Genomic DNA, 18,809 nt, shown 5'->3' with positions numbered 1-18,809 from the left:
TGATTTCTGGGCCTTTGTCTCTATGAGCTTCCCCCTTGAACAGCCCCATCCATCACACTTTCACCGGTTTCTGGATGGCTCTCCTAGCAGAACACAGGACTCGGTTGTTAGGGTGGCCCTGGAGTTTCTGCCCTCCTGTTGTTTGCAGTAGTTTTTCCCTCACCCCATCCTTAGGCCTGCCGGGACTCCACTCCAGGGTTAAGCAAAGCCTGACAAGGTGCAGTAAGAGCCCAGAGGCTGTCACACGGCCCCGGGGACCACCAGTCCCTTCCCAGGTCCCACTGGGTTACCAGAGCCTGGTCATCTGGATTTGTTCTAAAAGTCAGAGCTCAAGCTACTCCAGTCAAATTGCCACCCAGGAGAGGGGGAGGCAGCCAGTGAAGGGGAGGTGGCTGAGGGCTGCTGTGGAACTTTACTGGGAGCTGGGGACTGTTCCTTATGCCAGGCTCTGGTGCAGGAATTTAGTGCAAAAAGGAGAGGAAATGCTGGTGGGAGGGAGACAAAGAAGGCAGGAGGCACTAGAGGCTGGCTCAAGCCTCTAGCCCTTGAGAGAGGCTTCTCTTAGCCCTAGCTGGGCTGGACCTCCTATTAGCATGCTTTCCTGCTATTGAAAACCATTATCAAATGCGTTTGGGGTCTGCAGGCTTTACGGTGGGAAGGGCGGAAGGCCTGGGGCCCCTGAAGAGGGAGGTGAAGTCCCTCAACATTTACCGTTCCAGTAACCATCTTCGCTTTACCTCAGCCCCGGCTTTTTTGGTCCGCAGGTGGACATTTGCATGGGCAGGTGGGTGCTGACTATCCTGCAGGGGGCTCTTTCCCAGCAGCACAGCTGTCAGAGAGGGCGCTGGCGCCTGTACATACATACACTTTGTGCGTCTTTGGGAAAGTTGTCACCCCTCTGAGACCAAACCTGCAGAATCTCTGAGGTATGCCTGTAGTGGCTGTGTGACCTTGCGCACGTGACTGTACTTATCTGGTGCCTCAGTGTTCTCTTCTGTGAAGTAGGAATGATTATGGTATCTACCTTAAATGGTTGTATGAGGATTAAAGAATTAATATTTACAAAATACTTGGAATAGTCCCTGGCATATCGTAAAAGCTATACTAGCATTATAGAAATATGAAAACAAGCAGGTCATAGCTGAACCTCAGAGTAGATGTGTGGTTTGCCTCCTCCGGGTAATCATTACCATTGTGAGAGAAAAAAGAAAGGAAAGAACTCCAGTTCCTTTTGAAGTATACTAAGTAGATTTGACCAGTTTTACAAAATCTTTTCCAGAAAATGGAAAAGGAAAGAAAACGTCCCAACTCATTTTATAAAGAGATTATCTTGATACTGAAACCAGACCAAACATAGGAAGAAAAAAGAAAAGAAAAAGAAAACGACAATCCAGTTACTCTCCTGAGGGGCTTTCCTGGCTAAGACTCTGTGCTCCTGATGCAGGGGGCTGGGTTTGATCCTAGGTCAGGGAACTAAATCCCACATGCCACAAAAGAGACCCAAGATCCCGCATGCCACAGCCTGGCACAGCCAAATAAATAAATAAACATTGAAAAAAGAACCCTCCGTGCATATAGATACACAAATAGAAAAATATTAAGGAAATTTTAGCAAATAGAATTTAGCAGTGCCTGGCAACCCCACACCAGTATTCTTGCCTGGAGAATCCCATGGACAGAGGAGCCTGGTGGGCTGCAGTCCATGGGGTCGCAAAGAGTCGGACATGACTGAGCAACTTCACCTAAAAACCATTATACATCATAATCAACCAAGATGCAAAGCTCATTCAATGTTCAAACATCAGTCCATGTAATTTATCTTATTAACAGGCTAAGGAAGATTGCTATATGTTTTCTTCTAAAAGTTTTATAGTTTTATGTTTTACTTTTAAATCTGTGTGCTATTTTGAATTAATTTTTGTGTACCATGTGAGGTTTAGGGGCAGGCTGACTTCATGGATACACCTGGAGCTGGAAACCCAGGAGGGAGATGAGATGCAGAGACTGGGAGGGCAGGAGGGAGCACAAGATGTGAGCAGAGTCCTGGGACGTTCTGTGTATTATGTTGTGAAATGAACATCAGTGAGAAAAATAATTTATGACTCGGCAACAGTTTGTTGAGGCAATATTTAGGACTGACAGGGAGAATATATTCTCAGGAAAGAGAAGGATGGGGGTAAAATGCTCCGTCTGGAACGTCCTTGGTATGCAGTCGTGGAGGACACACCATCAATCTTTTCCTTAAACCGACCTGTAGTTTCCAGGAGCCTGACCTGTGCTCAGCTGGAGAGACCGTGAGTATAGATAGGGATTAATAGACCATCAGTGAGGGTAGAGTCTCCCAGAGGAAGAGGGGGGAGCTTTTAGTCCGTGGGGGGATAGCAGGAAGCGGTGGCCGTGTAGGGAGCCTGCCCGCTGAGAAATTTCCCTTGGGGCAGAAATAGGGTGGTAGGAATCTGAGAGGAGCTGTCAAGGGCCTGGCGCTCTGCCCTGGCTCCCCTCTGCCCCAGGACGGTCGCAGGGCTATTGCTCTGCCCGGTAGATTGTGGAGTGGGCTTCTCAGATCTGAGGCTGGGGTCAGGAAGGCTGATGGGAAGTAGCTTCGGGAAGTCTCAGGCAGGTTGTTGTTTCGTCTCTAAGTCCTGTCCAACTCTTTGTGACCCCATGCACTGTAGCCCACCCGGCTCCTCTGTCGATGGGATTCTCCAGGCAAGAATACTGGAGTGGGTTGCCATCCCCTTCTCCAGGGGAATCTTCCTGATCTAGGGGTTGAACCCACATCTCTTGTGTCTCCTACATAGGCAGGCAGGTTCTTTATCACTAGCACCACCTGAGAAGTCCCAAAATTTACTGCAATAGAAATTAAAACTGAGAAATTTTAACTTATTCATTAAAACCCATTATATGTTCATATATATAACATTTCAGCTTTACTGAGTTATAGCTGATAAAGGATTTGTAAGATATATTTAAAGTGTACAATGTGATGATTTGATATATGTATACATTGTGCAAGGATTCCCCCCATTGAGTTAACACATCCATCACCTCACACAATTAACTTTTTTTGGTGAGAACATTTAAGTTCTAGTCTCTTAGCAAATTTCAATTATACAGCATAGTGTTATCAACTCTAGCCACCATGTTATACATATATTAGATCCTCAGAACTTTTCATCTTATAATTGAAACTATACCCTTTTACCAATCTTTCCCTATTTCCCCTACTCCCCAGCCTTGGAAAAGACTTTTTTTACTCTCTGTTTCTATGAGTTTGACTTTCTTTTTAGATTCCGCATATAAGTGACACCATGGAGTATTTATCTTTCTGTGTCTGGCTATTTCACTGGACATAATGCCCTCCAGGTTCATCCATGCTGTCGCAAATGACAATATTCCTTTCTCTTTCTCTTTTTAAAGCAACTTTTTATTAAAGTATAGTTTTCTTTTTTTTTTAAGGCTAAAATATTGTGTGTAGATATGATATATATGGTGGTGGTGGTTTAGTCACTAAGTTGTGTCTGACTCTTGTGACCTCATGGACTGTAACCTGCCAGGCTCCTCTGTCCATGGGATTATCCAGGCAAGAATACTGGAGTGGGTTGCCACTTCCTTCTCCAGGGATTTCCCTGACCCAGGAATTGAACCCAGGTCTCCTGCATTGCAGGCAGATTCTTTACTGACTGAGCTATGAGGAAATCCCATACTATAAGTATATATCACGTTTTCTTGATCCATCTATCCATTGACAGATATTTAGATTGTTTCCATACCTTGGCTATTGTAAATAATAGTGCAATGAACGTGAGAGTATAGATACTTTTTTTAAGATAAGAGTTTTATTATCCTTCAATTAGATTTTTTTTAAAAAAAAGATAATTGTTTTATTTCCTTTGGATATTTACCCAGAAGCGGAATTCCTGGATGAAATGGTAGTTCTACTTTTAATTTCTTGAGGAACTTCTACGCTGTTTTCCATAGTGGCTGCACCAGACATTTTTTCATAAATACCATATTAAATGAAAAATAGCTATACTCTCTAAAGCAAAAATACAGTGAGAAGAGTGCCATTGCTGTACATTTTTACAAGCCTCTTTAATGTCAGGCTTAATAATAGACAGCTAGCCTCTCATACCTGCTTCTACATTTACTCTGTTATAATATGCTGTTTTGATGGAAGTAGATGAAGCATACCTGGACTCATAGATATGCAGCTGGAAAGAGAGGAGTATCAGCTTTCTCAGATAACTGTGAATATTTCTCTTTCATACCATACCAACACTTGACAACTGATAGTTTCTTTTTTAAAATTTTACTTTATTTGGGCTGCACCGGGTCTTCCTTGCAGCGTGTAGGCTTTTCTCCAGTTTGGTGCTCGGGGTTAGTTCCCTGACCATGGATGGAACCTGAGTCTCCTGCACTGGAAGGCGGATTCTTAACTACTGAACCACCAGGGAAACTGGTAGTTTTCTTAAAGCGTAGTTTCAGTGTGGAATGTGAAACCATATCAACAAATTTTTCAGCTCTGTTATATTAAAATTCCTTTGCTCTATCTTATACTTTGAGTGGATCGTTCACCTACGTGTGATGCTGTAACATCATGTGTTGGTCTTCTGGAAAATTTTGGTTCTCTGAGCTATGCATACCCCTCCAAACACTGATATATTTTATTGCACAATACTAAAAATCACATTTATTAATATCAATATTGATCTCATTGGAAAATTCTTATAGTGTCAGGCAGTTGTTAGATTCAGGATGGCAGATGCAGGTTTCCTACAGTTCTAATTTTTGTTGGAAAATTCAAATTGTATGAATGGCAGGAAGTATTGTCACTTATGTTCCTTGAAGTGACAGTCTCCTTTGTTTATTTTCGAGAAAGTACCTGCCAAATATCCAAATATAAATAATGATAGTTTGCCTATCAGTCATTCTTTCCAGCAAAATAGTGCTACATGAAGAAAGTGGACAGTTCAGTTTCTGTCTCAGATGACTGCACAAGTGCTTTTCCTTGAGATAACCGTTGTTCTTCAGCATGCAGCAGCAATGTTATATGTATACTTCCCATTTTTTCACAGTTCAGTTCAGTTGGTCAGTTATGTCCGACTCTTTGCGATTCCATGGATTGCAGCATGCCAGGCCTCCCTGTCCATCATCAACTCCCGGAGTTCACTCAAACTCATGTCCTTTGAGTCGGTGATGCCATCCAACCATCTCATCCTCTGTCGTCCCCTTCTCCTCCTCCCTTCAATCTTTCCCAGCATCAGGGTCTTTTCAAATGAGTCAGATCTTTGCATCAGGTGGCCAAAGTACTGGAGTTTCAGCTTCAACATCAGTCCTTCCAATGAACATTCAGGACTGATTTCCTTTAGGATGGACTGGTTGGATCTCCTTGCCATCCAAGGGACTCTCAAGACTCTTCTCCATCACCACAGTTCAAAAGCATCAATTTTTTGGCGCTCAGCTTTCTTTATAGTCCAACTCTCACATCCATACATGACTACTGGAAAAACCATAGCCTTGACTAGACAGACCTTTGTTGGCAAAGTAATGTCTCTGCTTTTCAATATGCTATCTAGGTTGGTCATAACTTTCCTTTCAAGGAGTGTCTTTTAATTTCATGGCTGCAGTCACCATCTGCAGTGATTTTGGAGCCCCCCAAAATAAAGTCTGTCACTGTTTCCACTGTTTCTCCATTTATTTCCCATGAAGTGATGGGACTGGATGCCAGATCTTTGTTTTCTGAATGTTAAGATTTAAGCCAACTTTTTCACTCTCTTCTTTCACTTTCATCAAGAGGCTCTTTAGTTCTTCTTCATTTTCTGCCATAAAGGTGGTATCATCTGCATATCTGAGGTTATTGATATTTCTCCCAGCAATCTTGATTCCAGCTTGGGCTTCATCCAGCCCAGTGTTTCTCATGATGTATTCTGCATATAAGTTAAATAAGCATGGTGACAATATACAGCCTTGACATACTCCTTCTCCTATTTGGAACCAGTCTGTTGTTCCATGTCTTCACAAAGAATGATAAAAAGATGTGTTTTCAAGGATCAAGGTTTTTGTGTGTGTGCTAACTAGTTTATTTTTTAATTGAAATATAGTTGATTTGCAGTGTTTAAGGTGTACAACAAAGTGATTCAGTTACACATAAATATGCATATCTATCTCTATTCCTTTCAGATTCTTTTCCATTATAGGTTGTTACAAGATACTGAATATAGTTCCCTGTGCTATACAGTAGGTCCTTCTTGTTTATTTTATACACATATAGTGTGTATCTGTTAATTCCAAATTCCAAATTTATCCCTGCCCTTTTCCTCTTTGATAATCATAAGTTTGCTTTCTTTGTCTGTGAGTCTATTTCTGCTTTGTGAATAAGTTCATTTGTATCATAGATTCCACATATGAGTGACATCATCTGACAGTTGTCTTTCTCTGACTTACTTTACTTAGTATATTTAGGTTCAACCATGTTGCTGTAAATGGCATTATTTCATTTTCAGGGTTGAGTAATATTCCATTGCATATGTGGTATATATATGTACCACATATTCTTTAAAAGGTTAAGATTTAATGAAATAATCTTATATGAAGTTGGCATTTTTTTCCTAAACTGCAAGTATGTGCAGTGAGGAATTTAATGACAGTTTTGTGCCACTGTTTTATTTGTGCTAAGGTAAGGGCCAGCAGCTAAATATCAAAGCAATTGTTTCAGGAGAAACCATGAGATTGAAAAAAGTCAGCACTGAGAATTCACCACTACTTTTGTTTGCTGCCAAGTATTCACATAAAAGAATATCTTTAATGATTAGTTAGTGCTGACATGAGATAAATACAAGGACACAGCATGTTTCTCCTATGTATGTTGATTCATTCATTGATGAAGCAAAAGTAGAATTCTTCAGACAAGAGATTAACTCAGTCTTCATATTTGCTGCTAAATCTTTGACAAGTGACTGTATTGTTGTTAAGTGGCAGCGCTCAGATTTCTTTCATGACATTTCATCCAGCAGGTGTTCAGTGATGTCAAGGTGCGAGGCTTTATTATCTCTCAGTTATCGTGTGCCCTTGTGCAGTGAATGCAATGAGATAACTTATCCGGTATGATGCTTCAGTAACTTTTTCATTTCTACTTTGAATGGCTGAAAGAAACAAGTTTTAGCTTTTAAAGAACTCAACATACCTACATTTAAAATAGGCAATTCCTTTTTCTCTAAACTCTGAGCGATTAGTCTCACAATAATGCTGCAGTATACCTAATGCTATAATACTATTCAAAATGTTCTGTTGCATAAGATGTAATAAAATAAACTATTAGTATCTATATAGTTGAGGGAAATATAAGTTTCATCATATTTTTGTTTCTTAATTTTGCCCAATTGCTTTGGAGTCTATTGTTCCTTCTAGCTACTTAGAGAACTCTGACATGTCAGTTTCATCTTTTCCAGTATTTTTAGACACGTATGGTGCAACTGTGGGTTGAAGAAGCAAGTCTTCTAATCTGTCTTTCTTAAGCCAATGGCAAATTCTTGAACATAAGAAACATATAAAGAAGTGATGATGTGTGTTAGAATAAAATATTGTAACATTTCAAAGTAGGAATTTTAGATACAATTACAAATTTCATTTTATTATTATTTTAAGTTAAGAAACTTTTCTTGGTCACACCTTGCAGCATGTGAAATCTTAGCTCCCAGATCAGTCATTGAACCCATGCCCCCTGCAATGGAAGCTCAGAGTCTTAACCACTGGACAGCCAGGGAAATCCCATAAAATGACAAATTTTAGAAAGGTTTTTGAAAAACATTAAAAATATTATTGCAAAACCAAATAAAGTGTACTTATTTCTTGTGTTTTCCCATGGGTCCAAAGAGAACATCAGGATTTCAGAATAACAATATTGTACAATAATACAGAAATTAAAGCAGGTATAGTTGAAGTTAGTGAGGAATAGCACAGTAGAAGTTCAAGAACAAGCTGAGTTCATCTCTTGAAAATGCACATATTTTTTACCCTAAATCTACTTCTTTAGAACATTTTGGAAAATATTAGAAGTACACGTTCGTATTTCATTAGCTGTCAGAGCCATGACGTCATCACATGTCATGGAGCCCCTGGAAAACTCCACTGTGTATTTGAGAGGGAGTGAGAGTGCAGAAGGCAAATAATGTCTTGCTGCTGCTAAGTCGCTTCAGTCAGGTCTGACTCTGTGCGACCCGTAGACGGGAGCCCACCAGGCTCCTCCGTCCTTGGGATTCTCCTGGCAAGAACGCTGGAGTGGGGTGCCATTTCCTTCTCCAATGCATGAAAATGAAAAGTGAAAGGGAAGTCGCTCAGTCATGTCTGACTCTCCGCGACTCCATGGACTGCAGCCTACCAGGCTCCTCCGTCCATGGGCGTTTCCAGGCAAGAGTACTGGAGTGGGGTGCCATTGTCTTCTCCAAAATAATGTCTTCAGTTCAGTTCAGTAGCTCAGTCGTGTCCGACTCTTTGCGACCCCATGAATCGCAGCACGCCAGGCCTCCCTGTCCATCACCATCTCCTGGAGTTCACTCAGACTCATGTCCATCAAGTCCGTGATGCCATCCAGCCATCTCATCCTCAGTCGTCCCCTTCTCCTCCTGCCCCCAATCCCTCCCAGCATCAGAGTCTTTTCCAATGAGCTAACTCTTCGCATGAGGTGGCCAAAGTACTGGAGCTTCAGCTTTAGCATACTGTTATGAAAATAATTTTGACCTTATAGGCCCCCTGAAAGGATCCCCCAAGGGGTTCCCAGACCACACTCTGAGATATGCTAAACTAGGGTAGTATTGTTCTGTGGAATAGTATGTAGCTTTTAAAAAACTATGAGATACATCTGTATGTACTGTCATGTAACAAGAGCGATGCAATAGGGCTTCCCTGGTGGGTGGTCATAAAGAATCCTTCTGCCATTGGAGGAGACACAGGTTTGATCCATGATCTGGGAAGACCCCACATGCTGCAGAGCAACTCAGCTCATGCGCCACAACTATGGAGCCTGTGCTCCAGAGCCTGGGAGCCACAACTACTGAAGTCTGTGAGCTCTAGAGCCTCTGCTCTGCAAGGAAGCAACCACAAAAAGAAGCCTGAGCACCGCGACTAGACAAAAACACCCACAGCAACCAAGACCCAGCACAGCCCAAAATAAACTACATAAACAAATAGAGAAAATTATGTTTAAAAAGAGCAAGGAAGTGGCATTTATAATATGATACATACAAACACACAAAACAACTCTACATATTCTGTATTTATATATGTGTGTGTGTATATATATGTATGCAAGCACGTTAAAAAGTTCCAGAAGAGCACACTGTTAACTGTGGTTATTCTGGGGAAGTACATGGGAGTTTGGTGGCTTACTAATGGAGAACTTTTGCTTTATTCGTCTTTTTTAGATGGTTGCTAGAAGAATGGTGTCCTTTAAATATATTTTATAGGGAATTCCCTGGTGGTTGGTCTGGTGGTTAGGACTTGGTGCTTTCACTGCTGGGGCCTAGGTTCAATCCCTGGCTGGGGAACTAAGATTCCATAAGCTGCACATTGCAGCATCTGTGTGTGTGTGTGTGTGTGTGTGTGTGTGTATAGTTGTTGTTCAGTCTCTCAGTCATGTTCGACTTTGACCCCAGTCATGTTCTTTGTGACCCCATGAACTGCAGCACACCAGGCTTCCCTGTCCTTCACTATCTCCTGGAGTTTGCTCAAACTCATGTCCACTGAGTTGGTGATGCCATCTCATTCTCTGTCGTCCTTCCCCTGCTTTCAATCTTTTCCAGCGTCAGAGTCTTTTCCAATGGGTTGGCATCAGGTGGCCAAAGTAGTGGAGTTTCAGCAGTTGGGATACAGAATATTTCCACCACCTTAGAAAGTTCCCTTGTGTCCCTACACTCAGACAACCATTGATCTGATTTCTATCACTATATATTAGCTTTGTCTGTTTTAGAACTTTATGTAATTTGGACTGTTATTTTGCCTTGGCTTAGATAGTTTTTTCCCCATGTAGAAGTAAAAAAAACAAATTACTGTGATTTTTTATATTTATGGTCTCATTTTTTAAATATTGAAATATTTGATCCATCTGATATATATTTTGGTGTGTGATGTGAAAGACACAGATCTAATTTAATTTCTTTTTCCCCCAGAGAGCTACCCAGTTGTTTCAACATCATTTATTTATACACATGATCTTTTTTCTCACTGATTCAAAATGCCACCTTTATAATATATTAAATTCTCAAATGTGTTTTAATCTCTTTCTTTTTAAAAAAACTTTTCCACTTTATTTTTTTAATTGAAGGATAATTACTTTACATAATGTATCTCTTTCTGAACTTTCTGTTCCTTTGAGTTGTTTATCCATGTATCAATACAACACTGTTTTAACTGTGACTACATTATTTTTTAAAATATTATATTTTAGAATTTTCTGTTCTGTCTCTTCAATGAGCTAAATTTCTCTGAGTTTCCTGTACTAGTTATCTGTTACTGCATAGCAGATTACCCTAACACTTAGCAGTTTTAAAATTTATTATCTCACAGGTTGTGAGAGACAGGAATGAGAGATGTATAGCCGGGGGCTCTGGCTCAGGGTGTCTAGCAGGGCTGTCGTTAAGTTGCCAGCTGGGCATCTCAAAGCTCAGGCTAAGAGGTTTGCTCCCAGGCAGTGTGGCTGTTGGCAGCCCTCCGTTCCTTGCCATGTGGGTCTTGCCATCAGGGTGCTCACAACATGGTAGCCGGGACTAATCCAGGAGGGAAAGAAACAAATGGCGAGGGCCTAAGATGGAACACTCAGTTTAATATAGCCTACTCTCAGTGGTGACACATCGTGACTTCTGCTGAGCCTGGCATTATGTCGGAGGGGACTAAACAAGGTTGTGAAGACCAGCCCACCGGGATCTCTGGGACCATCTCAGAGGCGGGCAACCACATTCCAAATCTGGCTGTCCTCTTTCCATTTGATTCACTTCCTTGGGATATCTCATCCATTTTATGAGACTGCTTCTATGATCAAACGTTTGCAAATCATTCTTCTGATCGCTAGCTTGTTCTCCTGAGTGCCAGAACGAGTTATCCAATTGCCTGGGTACCTCCTCTGAAATATCCTTGGGTTCTAGGTTGAGTCTCAAACCTCCTTCCCTTGACATGCAGTGCTGTACTGCCTTGATTTGGCTCCTCCAATAATCTGTAAGGTTATCGAGGCTGGGACTCTGTCTTCAGTATTTTGATATTCTCAGTCCTTGACACAGTGCTTAGCATGAAGTGTGCTCATTAAATATTTGGGCCCAGGTGACAGCTTGAGTGACAGCACCTGCAGCTCTGTAGCCAGTAGTCTTGTGAAACTACAGGGGCCCAAGCTAGTGGGGAAGGGTGGGATCACTGGCCTTAGGACTGAGGCCCACGGTCTCTCTTTGGGGCTTACTTTGCACTCGGCTCTGCGTCCCCAGCCAGATGAGCCTGTAGGCTGCCCATACTGCCTTTCACTCCTCCCAGCCCACCCCAGCCCACTGCGGGGTCTGGAGTCTGCTTGGATGCACGGATCTGTCCGTTTCTGTTGTTTGTGAGAGTCTGGGGACAGCTGGCCTGGAAGGACTGGGTTATTGGTAAGTGGTCTGTGCGGTACTCTGCAGAATATTAGACAAATACCTTCTGTACTTCCCTCAAGGTCGCCCTCCCCAAGCTTCCTCCCTAGCCGTGGGGGTGGGCTTTTCTCACTTCCATCTTTCTTTTTTTTCCATATAGTTGCTTTGCAATGTTGTGTTAGTTTCTACTGTACACCAAAGTGATCACTTCCACCTTTCTTAATTCTAGAGCTGTAAAGTCCATGCGTCCTTTAGCTCTTCTGATAGAATCAGCAGTGCCTGAAACCCAGCCTGCTGCCTGCTCACATCTTTGCACTTAGTTGCAGACTCCACAGCAGAGGAGACCTTGACCCATTCTCAGGACAGACAGAAGCACAGCCCGGTAAGGGTAAGGCTGAGCTGGCCTCACCTCAGCTCAGGGCAGGAATGTTGTGCCCAGGTTGGGGTCTGTGATGCCAGAGCTGCCCACTTCATTCCTTTTAACTTTTTGTGCTGGGGCTTCTTTCTCCCTGGCTCTGTCTGCAGCTCAATTTTGATTTCTTTTCCGATTCTCATAACAAAGCTCTTGGGACTGTCACAGCCCTTAGGACCACCCAACTTAGTCTTATCAAGGTGCTGATGGAATCAGAGAGAGGAACAAATGCCCAAGATCACGCAGCTTTTGTTGACATGTCCCTCGTTTCTCTCTCCTGATTATCAATGTTTCTAATGACTGCGCATCTTTCCCTAGTCTTTGTTTGCTTTCCTTTACCATTCTCTTCTCTCTTTGGTCCCATCAGTGAAGGCCATCCACCTCCACTTGGGACTAGATTGAGGGTAGGTCTGCTTGGCTTCCCATCCTCCACATTTGGGCATCTGAATTGATCTGCATGGGGAGGGGAATCAGAGTGGGCAGTGCCAGGCTCAGAGGCCACTTCAGGCTCCCAGGACCTGTGCTTCAGAGTGAAGATGAGTGAGAATGAAGGGAGAAATTGCCAGAGTCTGTGCCCATGGAAGTCACTCAATCTCAGGCCTTGATCTAGGGGAACTTGAACAGGAAAGGGAACCAAAGGAGATAGAGGAAGTCTCACCAGTCTCTCCTGGAGCTGCTTTTCCTTACAAGTAGGGCAGCTTTCCGGCAAACCACTTTGCTGCAAGTTGAAGGCTTGGTAAGAAGTGCTGGAAGCCGCAGACTTTCTGAGCAATGACCACAGCTTCCCTGAGGTGCTATAAAACCAGCCTTCCAGCAGGGGGTGTCCTGCCCCGACAAAATGCGAATCCTCTTTTTCCTGCTGCCCTCCCTGCCAAGGAGACCGATTCCCCCTGGCACATGATGGGGTTAACCTGTGATTGCAGCTCCAGGGGAAAGGAGTCCCCCAGGGATCAGAACAACATTTAGCATCTGTTGTCCTGTTTAGGAAAGGTAGAACCATCAGAACCTGAAACCCCTCATCCCCTCAAAAGAAAGACTGTATTATGACCTTGCAGAGAAGAGAGAGAGAGCAGAGTGAAAGGGATTTAACCAAAAAAAAAAAAAAAGGAGATCTAGGACCTGCAAAGGGTGTTTTTGGAAGTATGGTACCAGAAGAGAGACCAACATTGACTATCAAGGCCGTCCTTCCCAAAGCAGACCATTTTATCACCTGCATTATGACACTGATGCAAACTGACATTTACTCTGAAATTTCTCCACTATTCCTGAGCAGCACCCATTCACTTATCATGTATAGATACCAACCCCTAACTCCAAGGAACTGGGTTATGCCCGGTTGCTAAGGAACAAGGGGAGATGCAGTAGGTACGGCAGGGGTTGCTTAGTAACCACAGTCCCTTGTGATGGAGTGGCCAGAGCAGGTCTGGAACAGATGAGGGGTCTGTGGACAGAGTCAGCCCACACCAGAGCCTCCTGAAAGGGCATGTTTTTTGGCCCCTGGACTCAGAGCTGCCAGAGCTTGCCTCTCTTCATCTCCCTGACTCTCCATACCCCAAAAGTATACCCCAAGTCTCTGAGTGTCCTTGACAATCCCTTGCTCCAACCATGCCTTCCCCATCTCCCTCAGCAGGAAGCTAATCAAATTCCTAGATTCAAGAAGGGACAGTGCTCCTCAGCAAGCAAATGGAATCTCATGCTGGGGGAAGCAGGAGCCTTGGCTCACACTGATGTGGAGCAAGGAAATTGGGAGTTGGAGGGAAAGAGGGTCCCCTAGGCAAGCATCCCCGCGAACTGGAAATACATGATTCTCCCATGCCAGTTCTCACCCTGTGCATAGGTAGGGTGGCATACCTCTTTCCTTTCCGAGTGTTTCTGTGGAGTGTGGGTCTCCACACTAGTCTGGCTTGGGGCCGCTTTGGGGAGCTTCAGAGAGCTTCACTTCAGCACAGCTTGGCAGAGTCATCATGCAGGCACTGGGGACCACAGCCAGCTTTCTCAGCCAAGGGTCCCTCGTTCTCTGCTCCCCTGGCACAGAGAGGACCCTCTTCTGTCCCAGCCACCACAGGCATTCACACCCCTCTGCTCTGCCTCTCAGTCTGTGCCCCTGGACTAGAGCACCCATCCAGCTACTTCCCTCACCAGACCCCCTTCATCTTCCAGGTCCTGTTTCCTGCAGCCTCCCTAGTGACGGTTCTCCAAGCCTGAGCAGAAAGGAGCCAGGCACCCTGTACTGAGTTGGCCTGACCAAGCACCCCTGGCTTCAGGCCTGGCAGGGATCTGGGGGCCCAGAGAGGAAGCAAGTGGAGCTGCCCTCAAGGAGCCCACTGATCCTCTGCTTCCTCCACTGCCTGGCAGGATGCTCCCAGCAAACCCTTTGTGGATCAAATGTTTATACACAAAAGCCTGTCGTTCCAAACAAAGCCCTTTGCACAGAACATCTCTGAGAAAGTGTTTGAGACACTGGGATGTTTCCCTCCAACAAGAGAACTGGGAGATTTAGTTTATGAGTTAGCTATGAACTGCTTGAATTAAAAAATTTACCATGAGTAGATAATCTTAACTTTTTAAACATTTTGTTTATGAAATATAATAAATACATGAAAGTGTATATGAATGCATACACACAGACACACACACACACATATATATATATACACACACACAAGACACATATCTTTTTTTTTCTTGTGGGGGTATATTCTTTTTTAAAATTTTTATTTATTTTTATATTTTTGATTAAACATTTTTATTGAAGTATAACTGATTTGCAATGTTTCAGGTGTACTGCAAAATAATTCAGTTACATATATTATTTTTTCAGACTCTTTTCCACCATTCCATTCTCCTGGCCTTTTCTGTGCGGAGGAGCTGGGCTTTTTTTTTTAGCCTTGCAGTGCAATATGTGGAACCATGTGGGATCTTAGTTCTTCTTCCAGGGGCTGAATTTGTAGCCCCTCAGTAGAATCACAGAATCTTAACCATTTGACCACCAGGGAACTCCCTATTAGAGATTATAAGATATTGAATATACAGTAGGTCCTTGTTGCTGATCTACATTATATATAGTAGTGTGTATCTGTTAATCCCAAATTCCTTAATTTATCCCTCCCTCAAGTCACATGTATCTTAATGGATACCATAGTCATAAAGTGGAACGCAACCAGCACCCCAGGAGCCACTAGGTTTGCCCCTCCCCAGTTGTAACCTCCCTTTTACCCTAGGAATATTCACTGTCCTGACTTTTGTGATAAGTACTGTTGTTTTCCTGTGCAATTTTGCCATCTGTTTGCATTCTTAAACAACACAGAGGGGTTTTGACTGCTTTTGAAACTCATGTGTATAGCATCACATAATAACGGATGATTTTGTGTCTGATTTCTTTCCCTCAATGATATCTATTTTTTTTTTAAGATTCATATATGCTGTTCAGTATGTAGCTTCAGTTCATTAATTTTCATTGCTGTATAGTATTCTTGTATATAAGTGCAACCCAATTTGTCTATTCTACCATTAATAGACGTTTGGGCTTGGTTCCAGTTTGAGGCTATCACAAAGCATGTTGCTGTGAACGCTCGTGTGCAGGCTCGTGGTGCACACATGACCCCCCTCCTGGGCTGTGAAAGTGCAGAGTCAGAGGGCTGTCTGTTCAAATTCCCTGGGCAGCGCCGAACCATTTTCCAAAGTGATTGTGCTTGTGTTCTCTCCAGCTTTGACTGACAGTTTCGTTGAATTCTGCTTTTTCAACCATAAGCAGCTCATTAAAATTGATGATTGGTATAATTATTGGTTTGGTATCTGGCATCCTCACCCTACTGGGAAGTGCTGTGGGTGGGGATCAGAGGGCATGGTTCACCAGGGTCACGACATCTATTGCCTGGTACCCGACACATTGCAGGTGCTCAGTGCTTGTTTATGGACTTAATGGGAAAATAGCCTTGTCTACTGAATTCTGGGTCTCCCATTCTAATTTGCCCTTTTATAAACAGGAAAATTTCAGAAAAGTTTCCCTGGCCTGAGGCTCACCTGTTGATTTCCCACTCTCTGCTGCTGGCCCTTGTCTGTCCAGAGGAGCTGGGGGTAATAAGCTTTAAGTTTTTGATTCTTTCCCCCAGGGTAGAGTTTAGCAGGGAGCAGACCAGTCACATGCTCCAGGCAGTGGCCTGGGTCCCTCAGAGCTGGTTCCATCCTCTGCTGAGCTCTCTGGACAGTGTAGCAGCAGAGGGAGCAAATGAAAGTGCATCCTGGCCGGTTGGGTAGCCACGGTCATGGCGTCCACTGATGGGTGAGCGCCCCATTGCCCTGTGGGCCCTACCCCTCACAGGGATCCTTACCACAGAAGGACCTCAGGGCTGCGGGGTAGGGCATGGCTTTGTTGACTTTCAGAGGGGAAAGGAGAATGGTAGCAGGGAGCTGGGGCTGCCTTGTTCCTTCCATCTCTGCCACAGGATCAGCTTCACCATGATTCAGTGGCTGGCAGCAGAACATGGACTGGGCGGTGGCAGAGCTGAAGGGTGAGGGGCTGAGCATGATGGGCACCATGTGGCCCAGGGGATGGCAGAGACCGGCAGTGGCTGGTGGCCACAGTAATAGGCCACAGGGGTGGAAGGACACAGAGAGGAGAACGTGCAGAGCCTTCTCCTCCTTGCTCAGCCCTGGGGGCGAAGGGGGAGGCGGAGACTGGGATGGGGACCTGGAGGCCCTGGAATGTGCCCTAGACCATGGCTGCTCACGGTCTAACTAAGCCCACCTCACTGCTCACGCTGGCGCTCTGTAAAGGGGCCTGTTGATGGGAGGGCCTCACTTCCACCCAAGTTGGGAGATCTATGATTGAAGAGGACTCTAAGGGGATTCCCCCATACTCAGCCTCCAGAGGGCTCCTGGATAGGATTCTCCCCCTCTGAGGACCTCGGCTCTGGAGAGCCTGGCCTGGGCCTGTCCGAGGCACTTCCCTTCACTGAGTTTGGTTCTCACAGAGCCTTGACAGCATTCCTACTGGAGATGGTATCTAATTAACAAGCTTTGTCTCGACGCCCCTTGCACTGGACTGCTCTGGGAGGGCAAGGCCTACTCAAGCCATCTCCAGCTTACCCAGCCTTACATGCCACCCTGCTCTGGAGCACTGCGGGGGCGTTGACTTCCTGATGTGCAATGCAGTGGTCAACCCATTGGTGGGGAGCACCCTGGGGGCCAGTGAGAAGATGGGGGACAGGTGAGAGGCTGCCCCTGGGAGTTGGCAAGGGGTCTGAGGCACTCCCCACTGAGACCTGTAAAAGCAGGCACGAACCACGTGTCCCTGGGAATGTGCCATGATGTTCCTTTCTGGCTTTTAAAGCTGATTCCTAAACTCTCTGCTCTCCTTTCTCATGTCTTTTGCATTTATTCATTCAGCAAATATTTTTTGAGGGCTTACTCTGTACTAGGCCCTGCTCCATCCTCTGTGGGTAGAGTTATGGATGAAGTCTCTGCTCTTGTAAGAGTCAAGAACAGAAAGGTGTCTGCTCTCTGCCAACTATTTATGTTTTCCACATCCTTTGGTGGGGACATGCGTTGGTGTTTGTGGCCCTCTTTGGTGACTGTACCTGACACTAAGATTCCCCATTTTTAGACAAGGGATTCTTAGTGTTCCTCAGATGGATCTTGCATTAGACCCACCCCCAGCCTTCCATAAGCTCAGGTGTTCCAACCCACTACAGTCCACCTAGGCGTCCTGCCACTTGGCTCCCCTGAGTCCGCGAGAGACCTTGTAAAACGCCTTGAGGTCAATCCCTGGCTTTGTTAATCTCCTACAACTATGTTCTGTTCACTCCGGGGGTTTGTCCCCTAGCCCCCTCTGATAGGCCAGATGGACTATGATAAATAAGGTCGCAATTGTCCTGTCATTGTTATCATCCCCCTCTGCCCATGCACTGGTCAGAGCTTGCCTTTTGCCTCCCTAGTTCTCTGTGCTCTGCCAACATCCTTCTCAGACTGGTCCCTCCTGTGTATCTGCCCTTGGCCAAGTGCCCTTGCCTCCATCCTCAGAGATGACCTGAAATCCGAGCTCCCTGTGGCCTCCCCAGTCTCTTCAGCTTCCCTAATGCCTCTGAAGTCTCATTTGTGAGTCCGTAGCTGAGATTTCCTTGCTGACAGTCTACTAACCCTCCTGAGTCATTTTCCCTTTCAGCATCTCAGTTCAGGGGATCATGCCTCTTCTCGGAACTGTTTGCAATCTTCCCTGCTGAAGCTGAGCACACTGGATGATGGCCCGCCTTCCCTTCTCTGCTGCCCCTCTGCTCTCCAAGGGCTTGATGCTCTACAAACATCTCTGGCCACGGGACAGAAATCTTCCCCCATCATGTCTGCCACCATAGAGGTGAAATGCTCACAAAACAAGCTGCTCTGCTTTCAACTGAACCCAATTAAAAAAATTTGGGGGGGTGCTGTATGGCGAGGGGAATTTCTCCTTGCTCATCTTATCCGTGACCCCGTTTGTGCACCACCCTCAGGCAGACGCCATTGTCTCCGACTGACTGGGAAATCTCTCGGCTTCCACCCCACCCACCTCTCCTCCATCCCTTCCCCAAGCACGCACCCTCTTCAGAGTCACAGAGCTCCGCAGAGGTGCACAGGGCGAAGTATGGGGCAGAAGGACTTCCCCGGTGGTCCAGTGGTTAAGAATCTGCTTTCCAATGAAGGGAACATAGGTTCAGTCCCTGATCAGGGAATTAAGATCCACATGCCTTGAGGCAACTAAGCCTGTGCACAGCAACTATGACCTGACACAGCCAAATAAATAAACAAATATTAAAAAAAAA

Source organism: Ovis canadensis, chromosome 7 (assembly GCF_042477335.2).
Source record: "Ovis canadensis isolate MfBH-ARS-UI-01 breed Bighorn chromosome 7, ARS-UI_OviCan_v2, whole genome shotgun sequence".
In the NCBI taxonomy this organism is placed as follows: Eukaryota; Metazoa; Chordata; class Mammalia; order Artiodactyla; family Bovidae; genus Ovis; species Ovis canadensis.
The sequence above is the reverse complement of the archived record's forward strand: the minus strand, read 5'-3'. Positions refer to the sequence as shown.